This window comes from Hemibagrus wyckioides, linkage group LG04, assembly GCF_019097595.1.
Source record: "Hemibagrus wyckioides isolate EC202008001 linkage group LG04, SWU_Hwy_1.0, whole genome shotgun sequence".
NCBI lineage: Eukaryota > Metazoa > Chordata > Actinopteri > Siluriformes > Bagridae > Hemibagrus > Hemibagrus wyckioides.
This window is the reverse complement of record NC_080713.1, coordinates 23,390,516-23,411,792: the sequence shown is the minus strand read 5'-3', so window position 1 is coordinate 23,411,792 and position 21,277 is coordinate 23,390,516.

Sequence of the window (21,277 nt, the reverse complement as noted above, 5' to 3'; positions counted from 1 at the left end):
TTTTAATTAGGGATAGGAATGAACCAGTCTATTTTCCTGAATGTAATAACATCTAGAGATTTCTGTTTCTGAATATAGAATTATTTTTCAGATTTTAATGGCTTATTGTGTTTATACTGTAGCTGGATTTATATATTTAGGTTTATAAGGCTTATAAAGGAAATCGACGTGTTTATCATAATGACACATACACTGGCATTAAAAAAAAATAAGAAATATGCAAGAAGCTTAGGCCTTATTCATAGTTATTGCTACGGTTTAATGTGTGTAAATATGTGTTTTCGATGTAGACAGCGATTGACATTATCAACACTGTAGTAAATAATATCACGGAGAAATCACTTGTCTTAGTCATGGTATGGGCGATCGTTTGCAAGTTATGAATGATTTGTGGTTGCCAAGCCTTTTCTTAGCACTTAAAAAGATTTCCTTACCTACCTGAGTTTGCTAGCATGGCAGTTTGAGATGCTCTGGCCACCATCAGCATTTTAGTCAGACACCACTCAAGACATGCTGAGGTAATTGTGATTAATGCTTTAAGGCGAGAGTGAGTTGTAATGCACTGTTGGACATGTGTCCCAGAATTAGTTATGTGGTAGTACAAACATCCCTTAATAACCTTAAGTATAATCTTAAACACTTTTCTGTGTTTTGGAAATTTATTGAAAAGGCCAATGTTCTTTGCAAATGGCAATAATCCCAACTTATGTGGACGTCCTTAAACAAACCCTGACTCTTCATATTTATTCATGTCATTGTATTGCATAAGTACTCTAGCACTTTCATTAAAATAAACCTCTTTAGAAAAGAAGGCAATAAAGAGCTGGAGTTAATGCTTTTTTAGCCTGCTCTTATAAATATTGTAATTGCCTCGAGATGAAGTGGGAATAAGAAATTGTAATGTTGGGATTCGGCAATACAGCACCCCTTAGAAGTGAACCCCCCTACAGTTTTCAGACTTGTGATCATCGGGGTTGCCAAAGGTGCCGTCTCCCCTTTGTCAGCGAGAGGCCTTTGATTTTTAAACCATCTGCAAAGCTAAAATGCCGGTTCTACTGTAGTTCTTCTGCGTGAAAGCATCAGGAGTGCCCTTATGGTTAGCAGGGACTGCCAAAAGTGTAGTTGCTACTTCATTAGAGACATGCTTTTCATGTGCTTGGTATCAGAGTCATCAAAGGGCATATCAAATGTGCTTTAATCACTCCAAGAAATCCAAACGCCAGAACAAAACTGTTTTTCACAGGGCAATTTTATCGAAGAGGATAACACCCAAAAGACATTTTCCATCGGTGGCCACTTACAGCATTATCTCATGTACTGTGCTATTTAAATGTAATTGGAGCTTAACAAATCTTCATATTAGCTGTCAGGTGCAGGATGCAAAGGGACCCAAAGGACCTGGACCTGGTGCAGGTAATACTATGCAGCCAAAAAACATACTGTAGCTTGCTGCCTTCATGGAATCAAACCCTGATTCCCCTTCACCCATGATCGCCATAGTAGGTGTCCCATAGTACCATTGAAAGTTGATGGGCAGGCATTTGAGTGAAGCATCGCAGCTGTGAAGGGCATGCAGCTGGTCCCGGATTATCTAGAGTCACCAAAGAGTCACGTCTAATCGGTTCTTATCAATAAAATTCCTCCATTTTTTTCTACCAAGAAGCAAGCTGTCACAAATTCCTCCATAACTGTAAGCGATGGTTGTGTTCGTTTACTTCTCTATGTGCTTTTGGTCCTGCCTCTTCTTCTGGATTGTCTCTATTTTACTTTTCCTGATCGCATTCACCTGTTTTGTGTTAGCTCTGTGTCTACATCCCAGCGAGAGATTCATTGCCACCTTCCTCTCTATTAAGCCATGCGATGGACTATGATTATGATGGTTGGAGTCACCCTAATGAAGAACATGATGAGTGTATGCGTTTGTGTCTTGCCTCATCAACCATCACTCAGCCTCCTTATATTAGATAGAGTCACACTTACAAAGATAGATTAGTGTTTAGACCTGGTGCTGGAACTGAAATTCTTTTTTTCTGTATTTAATTTCCTGTATACTGGCTTTTTTCCTGGTGGGTTTTATTTGCATTCAAGTCTACTGCCCAAGTGAGATGCCTACGGCAAGTGCAGCTGAAATCAATCGGTTTCTTGTGTCCATTAAAAAAGAAAACCCTCTTAACACTATTAAAAGACTTATTTGTTAATGCTTTCTTGTTTTATTGAGACTTGGACCAACTTGGAAAATATACAATGAAAAAAAAAAAACAATAACTAAGGGATTTTAGAGTGCAAGACCTAGAGTGAATATTTTATGAATATACTTCAGGTTATCTTAAAGGAATAATCACAGCAAGTCGATTGAAGTGGAAATGCAAGCCGTGAAACTGCTGTGTGAAACTGGCCACTCAGCCGACATCCTAACAGGTAAGAGCAGAGAAACTGACACTTCTTATCACTCAGCCGTATAAATCCTGAGCAACGCAAATACATTTTTAAACCGTGCATCGGATTTCCATCTACAGTAAGCACATTTTTGATCATTAGCTTCAGAGTCAAGGTTTTGACTCTAACTCGAACTGATCTGATCCACACTATTGTCTGTCTTTAGACTTTCTCCTGTGAGCACTGCCTTGCCTGATTGACTGACCACAGGCTTGCTTCTCACAAGGACTATTGACTATTCGAACAGACTATTGTCAATGTTGCCATGATAAGTTCACTGTGATATCTTGATCCATGGGGGGTTTATTTCACAGTAAATTACATTTCAATAATTTTTTTCTTATTTTTATTATAATGATAAAAGAGCAAGAGAAGCAGATAATTAATATTAATTAATATATTCTACATTTTGTCATTTTGTAAATTATTTTTTGTAATATTACAGTTTGTAGGGAAAAAAAGTAAAAATTAGTAAATATAGCAGATTTGAGAAAATACATGGAGCATGCTTATATAGACCTCTAATAATACATTGTTGTTGTTTTCTTCCTCTTTGGCCACTCCCTGTTAGGGGTCACTACAGCAGTTCATCCAATCCACATATATGATTTTTTGGTACAGGTTTTATGCTGGATGCCCTTCCTGTCGCAACCCTCCCATTTTATCCAGGGTTGGTACTGGCACTGAGATTTAACCTCTCACTTCTAATAATACAATAATTAAATTAAAGTAATAACACATAGTACAATAAAACATCCTAACGAAACAATGAAGCATCTGATAAATAGAGGAAAGAACAGGAAATACTGTTTACTATACTGTTTATATCCTGAATTTGTATATTTCTTTAAAGCTTCTTTGCTACAATATCCATTGTCAAAAGCGATATACAAATAAAACTGAATTGTTTGACCAGTGGACAACGCTGAGACAAAGGACGTATATGTATATATATACATTAACTAGATAAGTTAACTGGTGAAATACAAAAGAAGTTACGAACCAAAATGAAAGCAGTTCCTCCCAAAATTCTCACCAATCCTACATTGGTGATGTTTTTTTTTTTTTTTTAAATAAATATATTCGTTTCCTTTTCCCAGAATCTGAACTAATATGTCATCTGAATCGAATAGATGTTGAGGTTCTCTTTGGGAGGGACACAGTTGAACAGGATTAGGAGCGAGTACATCAGAGGGACAGCTCATGTTGGATGTTTGGGGGGACAAAGTTAGGGAGGCCAGATTAAAATGGTTTGGACATGTTCAGGGGAGGGAGAGTGAGTATATCGGTAGGAGAATGTTGTACATGGAGCTGCCAGGCAGGAGGCAAAGAGGAAGGCCAAAGAGGAGGTATATGGATGTAATAAATGAGGATATGAAGCTAGTGGGTGTAAGTGTTGAGGATGCAGAAGATAGGGATAGGTGGAGAGAGATTATTCGCTGTGGCCACCCCTAAAGGAAGAAGAAGAAGAAGATGATGCAACAATGAATGCATGACCAAGCCACCATTTCTGGTATGCTTCCTTAACACTACTTTCTTTTTCCTGTGATTTTCATCTCTGATGCCTGCTTCCATGACTTTTACTATTATTATTATTATTATTATTATTATTATTATTATTATTATTATTATTATTATTATTACTGTGTGTGTGTGTGTGTGTGTGTATGTGTCCCAATACACATCTCTAGATTATACCTCTAAGGTTACTCTCCTCTCCATCTAAGTCTGGCAAATTTGCAATAAGAAAGAACTTTTGGCTTCACATAAGACGGTATTTTGTTAATGTTTTTCGTGACTTTGCTTCTCTGGTCTTGGGTTAAAATGCGTCTATTGAATTATTATTATTATTATTATTATATATATTTTTTAAAAAAAGTTGATGTTAGGTTTACCAAATTACTTATATTGAACTACCTCATGTGTATCCTCTGATCTAACCGGGGATGTCTGAAGGGCAATGATTAAAAGCAGTGTCTTTGCCTGATTATGTTTATACCGACTGACACAAAACGAATAAACAAAGTCTAATATACCTCGATACATGATACCATGTTATGGATAGTCAACTAATGGAATAATTATGCTCCCCTAAAATGGAGCATCTGGCCACAAGGGACAAATTAACTAAATAATTTATTACCTGAATAAATACGAGAAACTCTTACATAGCAGTTAATTCAGCCAGAGACAGTTCAGACAGTAGTACGAGGTAAACATCCAGATTAGGGGGACTCCAGAGAGAGTTGACTCCATCACCACGAACAAAGAAGTTCCTGACAAACAACAACAACAAAACTCTAAGCAAGATAGTTTTGCTAAGTTACACTATAATTTCTATTTATTCTCTAACAAGCTGACAAGTTGTTTATTTAATTTTCTTACAAGCAGACAATATGACAGGCGTTATTATGTCCTGATGAGTTTAATCAGCTGTGTACCAGTACAAGCTCGACAAGATTGGCAAGCTAACGAGTCAACAGGCAAGTTTAACTAAGGACAGGGTGAAGAAAAAGCAACCTATCACACAGAAGGAAAATTTCTGTCTGGCAATGAGTTTGCATTGATTGAAAAAAATCCATATTCATGTGTGACTATGACTTGATCATGAATTCCTACTGTCAGGGCCAGTAGTGTAAGGATGTGGCACACAAGGCATACAGTACAGCAGAGTGCTAGTATAGAGTATAGAGAATAGAAAAAAGAAACAAATAAACAAACAAAACAAAATTCTAAATGAAGCATCACCTGGCATACAAATGAATGAGAAAAGGCTGTATAGATTACGGTTAAAGGTAAGAGCATTTCATTTGTTCTTAAACTACCAATGGAATATAATGTATTCGGTTACAGTGGTGGAAATCTGAACCCAATAGTCTCAAACCTATTAGATTTCTAAGCAGGTCCAAGCACCAATATAATCAAGACCTGTTTTCCATCAGAAAATAAGCTCCAAATAATAAAATTATTTGAAATATAAGAAGCCTTTATTTTGTCACATACACTTTACAGCACAGTGAAATGCTTTTCTTCGCATATCCCAGCTTAGGAAGTTGGGATCAGAGAGCAGATACAATCTGTCAGCCGTGATACAATGTGCCTCGAGCAGAAAGGGTTAAAAGCTTTGCTCAAGGGCCCAACGGTGGCAGCTTGGCGGCGCTGGGGCTTGAACCCCTGACATTCTGACGAACAACCAAAAGGTAATAAATAAATCCACAAGGAGAGAATTTATTTCAGAGTTAAAGGGGTCACTGGGTACAAAAACATGGCAAACCAGTGCTATAGCCCCTTTCCTACAAATACAGAAAAGATTGTGTAGTGTGTGTTGCAGTGTGTGGAGGACTGGCTACAGAGCACCGCTCTTCATCTTGCAGGTAAGTGAGGTAATATCCATCCCACACACACTGTCAGCTTTTCTGAGAAAAAACATTTTTCCACACAATAGATGTTTGTTCTGTCCCTTCTAATCAACAGATTATAGCCTTAATGTTTTAATCATTTACAGCCAGTCATCAGATTCTTTGAAAAGCCAGATACTGATGAATGTGCGTCCTCGTAATTTGCTCATTTTCATCCCAGTGAATGGCACAAAGCTATTTCTTTCTCGCAAGCACATCTGTGAGTAAAAGCTCAAGTGCAGATATTTGTTTGCGTTATCTGCTCATTTAGAGACGCACAAGTGATTGTGATCTGTATTTCCTGCCGGAGTTTGCTAGCTCACTGGACGTTCTGAAGCACTATTATACTTAACATTTACAGGATTAAAGTCAGATAGGTGAAGAACTTTCTCAAGAATTGTTGATATCAGTCAATGATGTACTGTATGTTATTTTTGTAAGAGGTTCCATCACTAAAAACAAACAAGGGTGACCTGCCTTGTCATGACCAGGACCTTAGAGTAGTTGTGAAGGTTAGGGTTAGAACGTTCTTGTTAGATTTATTTAGCTGTATTCATACGTACAATCCTATGTCCTGAATATCTGTGTGTGTGTGTGAGAAGGGAGAGGCTGTTCATACACTCATTCATACAGCTGATTAGTATTCTGTTGATTGGCTTTGATCCCTTCTGTCCAGGTGCTTTGTGTTTGCTTTGCCCTTCACCTAAGCACACTGTGTCTGGGAAAATGACTGTAATTGGGCAAGTGTGACAGTGGAGCTGTGTACATACAGCACACACCATGCATCTTGCATATCATTACTGCACTGAAGGTCAAACCTATTAAGGCAAAGTCTTTTAACACATATAGTTTGGCAGGCTTATGCCTATCTAAGTACACCTTTCTTTCTTTTAGAGCACTCCAGATTAATTCATAGCATTTTTCTCATTTTGACATCTATTGTCAGTAATCAGCGCTGCTTCAGGCCATGTCGTCCGCAAATAGAGTTACTTTTTGCAGTAAAGGTTTGAGCTGTAACATGGCTCATGCAATTATTTTAAGTGGACTTCATTGGTGTGTGTCTGTGGATGAATCATGCTGATCTAAAGCCGAGATTCAGCCTCTCGGTGTCCCTCATTCATCACAGCTATTTCAGACTGATCAGGCATTCCTCAGAAACAAAGGAAGGAATATAAAACAATCTTTTTCTGAGTTGTTTTATTATCTAAGTGATCGTGGTCATTCAAAAGACGAATGGGTCTAGTGGAAATGGAAATGTGTAAAAATACCCACAACCCAGTTTTTATCAGTGTCATTTTGACAGATAATTTGTTAATCTAACTCATGATTGAACACAATATTGTTTGTTTACACTCTGGAAAAGTTCTCTGAGCAACCAGTTGGGTAAATTCTCTATTACTGTACTGTTTGTAGGAAATAAAACATGCTGATGTATAAAAATAATCAGTGCTGGATAGTGGGAAATTTTCCTGTGCTGAAGTAGATTTTGTTGTTCTTTAACAGCATGATGCAGGGTGTGTTATTTCTCTTATACCTCAACAGTTTTAGAAGCAATTAAAGCAATTACTTAAAAAAGCAATTTCTTTTAATTTTTGTTTTATTAGCCCTTGTTGAGCGTTTATAATTAGATTTACTGCTGTGAAATATTAATAAGACAAATGAGTTCCCGTTGTCTCTTGATGTAAAATGGTGCTTTTAGACCAGGCTAATGACAAAAATGCAGCTTGTCACGTTAAAGACAAACAACAAAACAAACAACAAAACCTGATGAAGTTGTGAAGAAGTTAATACTACAAAAAAATCTTAATGTTGAAGACAAACAAATACACAAACATAACCTAATGAAGTTGGGTTCTCTTGTAGGAAACAAAATAAAGAACTGCTACTTTTATATTAGATAAACGAAGAAAACAAAATCAACAAATCAACAAAAAACAACAACAAACCCTAACGAAGTTGGGTTCTCTTGAAGTTAATAAAAAAAAACAGAAAAATGCATCTTGTCATGTCAAAGACAAACAATAACAAAAAAAAAGTTAATATTACAAAAAATATCATGTTAAAGACAAACAAACAAGCAAACAAAAGAACCTAAAGAAGTTTTGTTCTCTTGAAGTTAATAATACAAAGAAATGCTACATGTGATGTTAGACAAACAAAGACAACAACAACATCAAGAAGGACAATAAAAAAACAACAAACCCTAATGAAGTTGGGTTCTCTTGAAGTTAATAATACAAGCAAACAGAAAAATGCATCTTGTCATGTCAAAGACAAACAATAACAAAAAAAAGTTAATATTACAAACAAACTATCATGTTAAAGACAAACAAACAAACAAACAAACAAGCAAGCAAAAAAACCTAAAGAAGTTGTGTTCTCTTGAAGTTAATAATACAGCGAAATGCTACATGTGACGTTAGACAAACAGAGACAACAACAACATCAACAAGAACAACAAAAACAACAACAAATTCTAATAAAGTTGGGTTCTCTTGAAGTCAATAAAACAAACAAAAGAAACGCATCTTGTCATGTTAAAGACAAACAATAACAAAAAAAAGAATTAATATTACAAAAAGAAATATCATGTTGAAGACAAACAAACATTTGATGTTAGACGAACAAAGACAACAACTTAATAAAACAAAAAAATGCATCTTGTCATGTTAAAGACAAACAACAGAGCAAACAACCAACAACAAAAACAACAAAACTGATTTGTTGCCTTAAAGATAGTAAGACAAAAATGCAGCTTGTGAAGTCAAGGACAAACAACAACAACATTGGGTTCTATTGAAAATAATAAGCCAAAAAACATCAACAAACAAACATGAAAAAAGGCACTGACTGGTTTGCCTCCACTACCAAAATGTGTAGTCCTTTTGGAGATTTCTGACCTTGCTGTGACCTTGTCCTTGTTTGGATCATTTGTAAAATCTAATTAGTTCATTTGCTGGTTGCAATAATAATAATAATACCATATGAACCCGGCAATCATTTGACATTCGACCACTTGAGATATCATGCTAACGAGAGTCTTGGACAGATAGACCACTCGAAAACATAATGAAGTGGTAGAGGCATAAAAATACTGCTTGTTACCAAGAAACTGCAAAAGTCCTCTCTCATGAATACTGTCTAACTGTGGAATACTAAAATCAATAATTCCAACCTTTCTTAAATATAAAATAAGTAAATAGGCAAGCAAACAAACAAATACATAAAGTTTTATTGGAAAATGGTACACAATATGAAGAATACTAAACATTTTTTATTAAATAATAACACAACTTGAATCCCTTGATTATTAGATTTGGATTTACATGCCATACTGAGTCATTACTATAAAAACAAACAAACAAAAAAAAACATATTAAAACAAGTTCATTAATATTAAAACATTACAGCTAGCAATTAAGAGCTGCCATTATAGAAAATTATATCACAGTGCGACCAAACGCTCAAATCTGATTGCACAGAAAGTGTGCATTATTTTCATATAACAGGTATGGACAGTAATATTAATACGCTCGCCCGTATATGTTATGAATAATAAGAATACAATAATAAAAATGGTCTGTTGTGTAACCAAGTCATTATTATAAGTGTTTATGTGGTGTAGTTTTTTGCATTAGACATTCATGGAAGTCTCAGTTAATGCTTTCTGTTTCCCTGTTTTATTCATTAATATATAGAATGTTGTAATCATGGGGGAAATAATGTTGTATCTGCCAAACAAAACACTCAAGACTGATGTTATACAAAAATAATGTATGTTGTTGTCAGCCCTGGCGTTATTACTCCAACCCTGTTATTGTTTTAATACCAGCACAGTCTGTCCTGTGTCATTCTTCACTTTCTGACCAATCAGATTAGAGAATTCATCAGCGATGTGGCAAAATTTGAATGATATATAAATATCTAATGAAAGTATTAGTGTTAGGGTTACATCGATTATGTATTACGCATCGATATGTGTTCATTGTGCCTGTTTGTGGGAAGCTTTAGTTTTCTGTTCAAAAATGTTAATCAGATTTTAGCAGAAAAGTGTGTTTGGTGTATTAAACGAGGAAAATATATAGCATATAATGGCAGACAGGTTTACACCCCTAGCACTCGTTGTACCTGTATGTGGATGGCACAGATACTGACTCAATCAACTAAGAATACTGCTGCAATCAAACACCGCGGATCCCGCCAAGATTCCTGCTAAAGATGATATCTGGGAGCAGTTATGGGAGAGTCCTTGGGAATTCACATCGCAGGCACGTAATGCTTTATGGCTTCTCTTAAAAAGATCCTCTATCAGGAGGTATTGGAGCTGCCAGACTTCACAGACCCCAATTGAATTGAATAACTTAAAGGGCTTGATGGTGGGTTGGCTTTTATTCTGAGCATCAATGCCGGGCGCTTATCACCTGAGAACTTTCCCATCTAACTGCTATCTAATACATTCGGTTTTATTACCATCCACTGACAAAAGACGAACACCTTCGATTTTAAAGCGGGGAAGAATGCGGCCTAAGAGTGAATGGATAATTTATGCCAAGGTATTTCATTAGAAAAGAGAGGAGTACAGTATATTGATAATCCCTACACATTAGTAATTCATACAGCTGAAGTGCCACCTATAGCGTGATAATAGACGCTGAAGAGAGGAGCTGCATTAAGAAAAAAACCTTTCCGGCTCTTGCATAGAACAGGGCATGGCTTTTTGCAGCTGCATGGGTAGTGGTGTGAGCATTTGTGTATGTGTGTGTGTGTGTGTGTGTGTGTGTGTGTTTCTGATTGAGGTGATGTGGCAAGGGAGACATTAATGTCATTAATCAGATGGTGTCATTTGTCACCTTGCCGACGGGAGCCCTTTCCGAGCTAAACTCCTGCTCCGAGTGCAGAACAAGCCCTGTGAATTGTTTGATACCAGCCTAGAAATATCATAACTCACCCTAATAGACAGGCAAGAAACAAAATGTAAAAGCAATAGATGGAGGGAATGAGTGTAGATGGAAAGAAAGAATGTGACAGAGATGGAACATGGCATACAGTATATGTGTGGAGAACGTATTAAATCCAGGACATTACAATATACGAGAAAAAAAAAATGAAAGAACAGAAATATTAACCCTAAGCAGTCCTGATTATTGGCTTCATATGAGCTGTTGTAATCTTTTAATAATAACAGTGACATACACCCACTGTTCACTTTCATAGGAACATCTGTACACCTGCTCATTTACGCAGTTATCCGATCGGCCAATCATGTGACAGCAGCCCAATCTAGAAAATCATGCAGATACAAGTCAAGAGCTTCACTTAATGTGTATTAAACATTAAAATGAGAAAAAGTGTGATCTCTGTGACTAACTGTCTTATGGTTGTTGATTCCAGATCGGCTGGTTGGAGTATTTCAGTAACTGCTGATCTCCTGGGAATTTCACACACAGCAGTCTCTAGAGATTACAAAGCATGGTGTGAAAAATAAAAAGAACATTTAAGTAAGCAACAGTTCTGTGGGAGGAGATGGGTGTTTTGATAAGAGAGATCAGAGGAAAAATGGCCAGATTGGTTTGAACTGTCAGGAAGGATATAATACTTCTTCGTAGCTATAGTAATCACTCTCTACAATCGTGGTAAGCAGAAAAGCATCTCAGCCTGCACCAAAACATCAAACCTTGTGGTGGATGAGCTACAAAATTGCAGAAAACCACACTGGGTTCCACTTCAGTCAGCCAAGAACAGGAGTATGAGGCTATCGTGAGGATAAAACTGAACTGAACTGAATTGAATCATGGACACGGGCCCAAAATAAAAGGTCTTTGTGTAGTCTTCAATGGTACAATGATGGTGTGCCCAAATTTGTTGTAAAAAATCTGCAGTAGATTTGCAGTAGTAGATGTGGATGCCATGAATAGTTAGATTTCCTTGTGATTAGTGGGATTAGTAAAGAACTATTGTCAAAGTAATCGACAATAGAATAGTCTTGACCTACAACATTTTACAGCACAGACACAACCACTCCGGTGTGTTTCATCCTTCGGAGCCACAAATAGCAACCTCTTCAGTGTTCTTATAGCTTCAGGGAGGCAAACCAAGGGAACCTCCCCCCCCTCTCTCTCTCAGTGTATAAGGACTTCCTGGAGGTCAGCGTTTTCCCAGTTCTGCTCCAGGATTTCCCCTCATAGTGCACATTACCGTATTTTCATTGCTCCCAACACATCTGACTCGGCACATTAGTTAATTAACAAACACAGGTGTATTATCCTGGGTGTAGCAGGAAAAACTGGTGTGTTATTAGCTTGTACAATGTGATGTAAACGGAGGGTTTTCCAAGAACTCTGTAAAACTGAAATAGATTATTCATTAGAATGTAAATTAATAATAAAAAAAAAAACCCACTGACATGCAAACAACTTATTAGCATACAAACACATTCCCACTCGCACAAACACTCTAATAGGATCTTCACAATATCTGTGCTGTTGTTACTGTGAAGCTATAGCACACAATGCCTGATTACCAACACTCCTGTTCATAAGATTTAAATATATCATTCAAATATAATGCATGACATTATCATTTATTCATTTGGCAGACAGCTTTATTTGTGGGCATGGGAAATGTTAACTGCCAGCTTTCTGGTCTTTAGCACAGAGAATATGAACCAAAAATAATAACATATAAATGTCACGGTTTCCCTCTTTCGTGCGTCAGGGTTCCCATGGCAACTAAGGCCATGTGCTTACATTTTGGTTTCTGTTCTAGTCCTATGTCCACCGCTGTCCTGTCATTGGTTTGCTTCCTTATTGTGTTCACCCGTTCTGTGTTAGCATCTTGATTAATTTGTTTGTATATATCCTGCTGTTTCTCTGCGGTGTCTTAATTGTACATAACTGTTAAGTCCAAGCTTTGTTTACCTGTATATTAAAGTGCTCCTAGGTCCATAATTATGTTTTTTGATTACTGATTATGGCTTCTTTTTTTGTTTTGTTTTACTTTGCCTGCCTCTTTTATTAAATTAAAAAAAATTGCTGCCAATAGTTAAAAAAAATCCCGGATTAAAATCTCAGAATTTTATTTATTTATTTATTTATTTATTTATTTATTTATTTATTTATTTAACTTTTTTTTTAAAAACAGTTTTGTGTTGTAATGTAAACCTGGAACATATTTGAGTAAGACACTATTTGTAGTGTTAAGCCCTTCATGCTTCATGACATATTATATTATATTATATTATATTATATTATATTATATTATATTATATTATATTATATTATATTATATTATATACCATAATAAAACTTTATATAAAAATGTATATATATTATATAAAAGTATAATAAAATATTATAAAAATTTACATGAGCATAAAATCTTATTCCAACCAGCATCAGCTAGCATAATGACCTTCTTTTTGGTCATGGTCATATACCAGTTAAGTGACAGATTTGTGTTGATATAATGACAAGACAACATGATTGTTGATTGTGTAGCTCAATGTACGCACTACTGGTATGTCAGCGTGACATAATGGTGCTGATAGGACATGGCTGGCAGTTAAAATGTGAAAATAAAGGTGAGTAAAAGATGCGTTTCTTGAGTAAGACATTAAAAGGACAGTCTGTGAGTGAAGGATTTCACAATCACAATCAACACACAGTCACAGCAATGTTATGTAGAATTTCTCTGGCTTCTAAGTAAACTGAAATGCATATGCCAGCTTATAAGCTATTTATTAGTATTGAGTTATGAGTATTTTCCCTGGGCTTGAAGTAAGATGTGTTTACCATTTTTTTATGGAAATCTATGGAAAATCAATAACACTGCCCTGACTGTACGTCTATTTTTCTGACCTTTTCTTATTTATAAACATTTTATGAAAACCTAGGAAAAGTCATGACAAAGTTCTGCATATTTTCTCTCGCTCTATAGTTACAAACCAATGATGCAACTTTGGCTAGAGTCAAAAGCTCCTTGGTGTGCACATCACGGAGGACCTCATCTGGACCCTTAACACCTGTCTAGCCAAGAAATCCCAGCAGCATCTTAACTTCCTGCACAGGCTGAAAAGAGCAACCTCTCTTCCCCTCTTCCACCCTCACCACTTTCTACAGGGAGTGTCCAGACCAGCTGTTTCGATGTCTGGTCCGGGACTTATACCGTCTCAGACCTCAAGACTCTAGAGCACAATCAGAAAACAGCTGAGAAGATCGTTAGGGTCTCTTTACCTACCTTCGACATCCCTTAGCACAAATGCTGCATCTGCAAGGCCACCAGTATTATGGATGACCTCTCCCACTCCTCTGATGGATTCTTCACCTAACTTCCATCTGGCAGAATGTTTGCATTTGCATTTAGCTGATGATTTGAAGTGATTTACAGTTGAGGCAGGATACAACTGAGCAGTTCAGTCTAGCTCAAGGACACAACATGGCAGCTTGGCAGTACAGGGATTTGATCACAACCTTCCAATCAGTAGCTCAATGTCTTAGGGGCATTTAGGCTGTAAATACACTTAAAAACTATATCAAATGACATAGCCAATATTAAATAGATAATATTTACAGCGTTAATTAATTAAAGTCCACAAAAAGGTTTTTCTCTTTATTGATACTTTATCATAAATAGAAACACTGATTATCTCAAGGACCAAATTTTATAGATTAAATGATAAACAACACTTAGCTGTAATGTCAGATTAGTTTAGTGTCAGCTTATCCTTCAAATAATGGGAGCCGTTCCTTTACAGAGGAAAGCATTGATGTAAAACAAAAATATTGTTCTAGGTTGAATAAGTGCACACAACACATAGCTAGCAGAGTTTTTTATAAACCAATAGGATATGCTGGATCAAATGCTATTTTCTATTCTACCAAATAACAAAGGTGAAGGCCATGTTGTACATCTATCCATCCATCTATCCATCCATCCATTGTCTATACCTGCTTTATTCCTAATTAGGGTCACAGGAATCTGCTGGAGCCTATCCCAGCACACATTGGGTGAAAGGCAGGGGTACACCCTGGACAGGTCACCAGTCCATAACAGGGCCGCCATGTTGTACAATTAAGCCAGATGTGCTCACATGCAGTACATGCAGTGATATAATTCTGTATGACGCAGCAATATACTACACTCCTTAGATGTTTATGCCAATACTTGCCAACTTACCATTCACGCATAATTGCATTAGTCATTTCTATTTTTAATTTTTCAGTTGTGTTGCTTTTATGTTGACTCTGACTTCTGAAAAATGGCCATCAGAGACAATGCGATTGTGCTGCTATGAGACATTTTTACCCAAACTGCATGATAATTGTCACACCATGTAGGCTGTGACAGATGCAACTGCAGTTTTTATAACAGTTTAATAATCCAAGTAAATCATTCCAAATCATGAGACTGAATCAGAATCAAAGAACGGGCAATAGATCAGGCGACTGGGAATGTATCTGAGATGAGAGCTATACACAGAAACTATACACAGAAAAAAGATTCAGTGAGGTCAGGTGAGTCACACTGAGTGTTACTTCAAAATTTGTGTTAACTGACTTAAACAGTGAGGGTGAGGAAGTATAATTGGGAATGTGAGTGTGTGTGTGTGTGTGTGTGATGAGAACTGTATGAGAATGTGTGCGATGGTGTGTGAAGCTAGGGATTGTCATTCATGGTGGCCATGTTTGTAGAGCACAGTGTTCTCGGAGTTGGAGTTGACATGATAATAGTATGGATACTCAAACAATTGGACAGCTTGGACAGGTTACTTCCATCCTGTACACTCTCCTGTTGTTTATAGCATGCACAGTCCTGTATATTTACTGCATATTGTTCACTCATGTCACATTGCCATGTACAATATGCACACTGTCCTTAGCCCTCTATGTTGTGCTGTTCTTGTATTATGTTATGTTATGGTGTATTGTTATGCTATGTTTTGTCCTAAAGAAACCATATTATGTTCCATTTTATACATTATATATGAGGAATGACATTAAAGCCCACTCAAACCTCAGTAGGGATTATGTAGGTGTTAAGTAGACCTACGAACACTGCCTTTAAGTAATGCGCTATGCTTATGTATAATGCTGTGAAAGCACTATAGACTGTTATGTAACCAAATTACTGGTAGTTACACAAAGCCTTGCTTGTGAATATTTTCGGGCCGTTACAGGATGTAAACCTTTGCTTGTTTGTGAGATGTAAAAGAGCTTCACAAAGAGTGACTGGAAGCTTTTATTGATGTTTTTGTTTTCTTGCCAAATCTCTTGAAATAAAGGGCCAGAGTCAATTTCCCATCCTGCTTTTAAAACCCAGAGGAAATGCAAGCAGAATTACTCACTTAATTAAGCTGGTGAGGGAGAGAGAGAAGGAAGGCAGTGGGGAGAGAGACAGAATGATGAATGATTTAGTGAGACAGAAGATTAAGAATGAACAGCTAATGCGGAGATGCGGAGCAACAATAAGGATGATTGGCGAACATACACTTGGTGTGTTGCAGCGAGAGGATCAGCATCACTCGATACATCATTTATTCATCTCCTGTCTTTTAGCACTTTTGGACAACACTGATCGTAAGCTCTGCCTGCGTTTCGTTCACTGAGCTGGTCGTCTCCGGGGACCACGAGGAACTAGGACATGTGAAAAATTAAAGCTTCACTCATTGAAACATATGTTTCTCCCAGGCAAGAGAAATCCAAAAAAATGAAGGACACAGCTTGGGTAAAACGGAGGGTGGGTTTACCGTAAAAAAAAACAAAAAAAAAAAAACAACTCACCCCCCCCACATATTTTGCCTGCTGTAATTACTTGGACTGGCCTTTCCTAGTGACCCGTATCATTTAATACGCTTGTTCAGCTTATAATTAGCCGCTTAATTCAAGACAAAAGACACTTCAGTTACTCTTTGTGCTGCACTGGTCAGGGGATAATTACATAGCCAACAATACTTTTCAACAAAGTTTGGTAGGAAAAAAAAGGAGAAAATAGGAATAAAACTTAATATAGCAGCATTTTCTTAAATGCAGCCTCTCACACAAAAGCACTTCTGTTCCTCCAGGCCAAATGATTCAGATTATTAAAGCAAGAGAGAGAGAAAGAGAGAGAGAGAGAGAGAGAGAGAGAGAGAGAGAGAGAGATTTCCATGCTGAAATCTAAGCCAGGGTCAGACACGGGCCAACATTACTCCACCTGTCAATCAGAGCAGGAAGGAAAGTCGAAGGTAAAACGAGAGCTATTCTCTCTCTTTCTATCCCGTGAAGTGAATGCTAACGAGCGGCACAAACGAACCCAGCTCTGACCTTTTATGGCAGTTTGAATTGCACGCAACAGACATTTTCACCTGACGAGAACGGAAAGCGATCACGTTGACTCACTCTGAAGGCAAAAATAGACAGCATCATCTGACATGAGTCAGTGTGACCTGCGCTCAAGCAGATAAGGAATTAACCTACGGAGATGGTGGAAAAATGTAAACTTAGAACCTGACCCACATGCTCATTTCAGCCAAGCTCTGAAAGGGTTTGATATAATCGTGCAGCCTTTATGAGGCTTTTCAAAATCATTAGCATGCCTTTTATGTGAAAAATAAAGGAAGGGCTTGGTGTTTAACCTGGGTTCTGAGAGCCAGCTAGAATTATAACTTACACACTGGCAAAATTGTGAATTCCCATGAAACATGACCTAAATATCTTGCTTCTCTTGTGTTCTCTTGATATGCTAATTTGTGTGAGTTATTGTTTTAGGGTGGTGCACAGACTGAGGAATGTCTGCTGATGCAGGGTGCAAAAACGCCCCTGAGGAGTTTCCTGGAAAACAATAAAAGAGAAAGATGGGCCATTAATGCTGTTTGAGAGCTAGACTGGTAGATCAGCCTATGCTCTCTCTCCCTCCCTCTCTCTCTCTCTCTCTCTCTCTCTCTCTCTCTCTCTCTTCCTTTCTGACCAATAGTATAAGAACTGTCACATACGAGATTACAGGATTTCCCCCCCTGACTGCTAGCTGAGTTATAAACAACAGGGTTTTGCTAAATGTTTATTTCTTAATCTGTCAAGCTGAGGGAACACGGCGATGACAGTGAGGAGTGACGCTGTGCAGACATCTGATCTGTGCTGTATTGCTTTGTTGTGGTGACACTATGAAACAGCACTACCCAGAGTCTCATTATCTTATTACTGCATGCTTATTGCAACTCTGCCAAATGCACTTTTAATACCACCCCCCCACCCCACCCCACAACCACCCCACCTCCTACCCCAACCCCAAATAATGCTTATACATTTAACAGATTAAATTTTTCACTCAACCTGAATGTTGAAGTTATATAGAATAATATCTCAAGTGCTATGAGCGTGACAAAACAATAATACATTTTCGAACTTTTTGATGGATGCATCCTATATATTTTCTCCCAACACTTGCTTCTAGATTGCAAACATTCTGCTCGAAAAATAACCCAAATAAATCACTGGAGAGACTTTCTGGCTCTGCTGTGCTGTACTGATGGGAGTGGTGATGTTGGCAGTGTTTTGACGAGGATTCAGAATCACGGACCTCCGGTGGAAACAGATCCATCCATCTCTGCCTCAGCTCCATGGAGGCCTATCTTGCCATCATGTCCTGGCCATGAAGCATGCTTTAACTTTATGTTTGTACAGACACTGGCTAACTAACCATATCGTCTCTGACAGACAAGCTCTATTCCTCCGCTTCTCCTCCCTCCTTCCTTTCACACTCCGTTTGGCCCTCGCTTTGCTGTGATGGCTGGTCTGAGTGGAAGCCAAGAACTGGTGCTCTGAAGCCTGCACTGAATTTGCACTTTAGAAATGTAAGCGTCAAACGAGCTCCAGATAAGGATAAGAGAGATAGCTTTTGCAGCAGTGTGCGTCGGTTTATATATTGCGATTGGTTCGTTCTGCATTTCGAATCTGATTCCTGTAATAAAATAGCGCTAATGTTTGATTTTTTGCTTTGAGCTCCTGGCAGATTTCTTCAAAATGATAAGCGACAGATTCACATGAATGCATTACAGATTTCTCAGCACGGTAAACACGCATCTACATGATCCAGCTGTGCTATATATCCGTCCCTACTGGCATGTTTTTCATAAACGCATATCGAATATTATGTGAACCCGATCAGTAAATTGATGTTTCCCTCCTTTTGTGCCTTTCTACTTGACATCAAGCTAATATGAGTTGGGAGTGGAAAACTGATCTTCTCTAATAGAGCGGAGGGCTGAGCCCGGGCCCGGCACGCATCCGTTTACTCATGAGGACATGGTGATTTATGGCCTTGCTGCTACCACAACACTTTATGTCATTAGCCAGAGCCATAGCTAAATGCCAGCCATCTGACAAGCTGAAAAATGCTGTGCTAATCCATTCACTTTCTGCTGTCCTTTACGCCTGAGAATGAAATCTTTGCTGTAGCTTCTTTTATACTCACTCACTTGGATATTGTGGGGAGCACAGAAATAATCTTGATCCTGCATTCATGATTATTATTACCCAAAACCAGTAGCAGTGTTATGGTGACTGTAAACAAAAAGCAGTAAAGTGCTAAGTATATAACTATGTACAGTAGTATGCATGGACTTAAGTAGAATGATGAATGACAGAATCAAGATGTGTGTCATTGTGTTAGCAATGTAAGTTAAACATACATAATTGCTCCTGCTGCATAGTTTTCTAGATCTTTTCGCCCAAGCTTACAAGTCATTTTGTAAAGATATAAGTTGATTTTTATATTTTTGATATAAGAGATTTTTCTTGTAAAAAAAAAAAAAACATCATCCAGAAGACCATCCATCCATCCATCCATCCATTGTCTATACCCACTTTATTCCTAATTAGGGTCACGGTGGTCTGCTGGAGTCTATCCCAGCGCACATTGGGCAAAAGGCAGGGGCATCCAGAAGACCATTTTTTGTTAAAAGTCCAGTTTGTTGGAAAGAAGGAAGTAAAAGCTGCATTGGGAAATTGAATAAATGAAGTGAGAGACATCAGACATGCTTGAATAAACGTCACTATGATTTTCTTGCACCAACATCTTGCTTCATCAATCATTATGAAATTGTACCACAAGTAATATTAAATATGAATCTTGCACCAACATCAGTGTCAGTTTTGCACCAACATCAGTTTTTTTTTACATTAGGATCAAAGTTTTGCATCATCAAACACTATGTGGTTTTTGCACCAGAATCAATCCCAACATCTTGCTCTTGCACCAGCATTACTAAGGATTTTCACTAGAATTAGAATCAGAACTTTGGCCTAACATGAACATCTAGTTTTGGTACCAGCTTCATTTTTAAGTCTTGCACCAACATTATGTTCTGAATCTTGCACTAGGATTGTTATCACAGCTCTACACTAGCAAGAGTCTTCTGGAGCATCAGTGTACCAGCCTTACACCATTATCTATCAGTTAAGCAGCCTTTATTTGTCATATAGACATTACTGCAAATTCTTTCTCCGCATATCCCATCCTTGGAGGGCTGGGGTCAGAGCACAGGGTCAGCCATGATGCAGCACCCCTGGAGCAGAGGGCCTTGCTCAAGGGCCCAAGAGTGTCAGTTTGGCAGTGCTGGGGCTTGAACCCTGATTTTCCAATCAACAACTCAGAGCCTTAACCACTTGAGCACCATCAGTATCTTGGAGCAGCAACACTACAAAGTTCTTCCAGGAGCATCAGTTTGAGGTTCTTGACCCGAGTTCTGTTTCTGGAATCAGTATAAGGACCTTGCGCAAACCTCTGTATCTAGCTTTATGTATCTGGAACTAGCGCCACTATTAGGATCTTGGACTTGGACCATTGTAAGGACCTTACACCAGGAACTGTGAGTACTTTGCAACTGCATCACTAAGACAAACTATACAAATATGCTAATGTGCAATCAGTGTCTGTACTTATTATAACTAATAAGGGAAAGGTTCCAGTGGCATGAACAGACCCCATCACTCTAACACGAGCAGTCTGAGTGATTGCATGAGAGAGGGAGGAATTCAGCAGTAATATCTCACTGTAACATAGTACATAAAATAGCTACTCAGGCATGCCTAGTATTCCAGCCTAGACTTCAAGATTGATTGAGTCTGTGCCCAAAACATTATGATGAAGGTTATACTATAGCTGGCAGGCTTCGCAGGTCATAATAAAAAAAACCTTTCCCAGGGAAATTTGACTGTCAGACAGTATAATTTCAATAAAATTGGGTTAATATGGTCAGATTTTCCAGAGCTGCAATCTGGACACCAGAACCTTGTTTAAGTTTGCCCAATCATCTATAGAGATTTTTTAAGAAACGCATGATGTAGCCACTAGTTGCACACAAATGACGCCTGAGTACATTATTACCACGATAAAAGGCGCCATTAAATTTTAAAAAGTTTACACAGTTAAACGTATTTAGCCTCTTGGTGATCCAGTGGCCAGGGTTT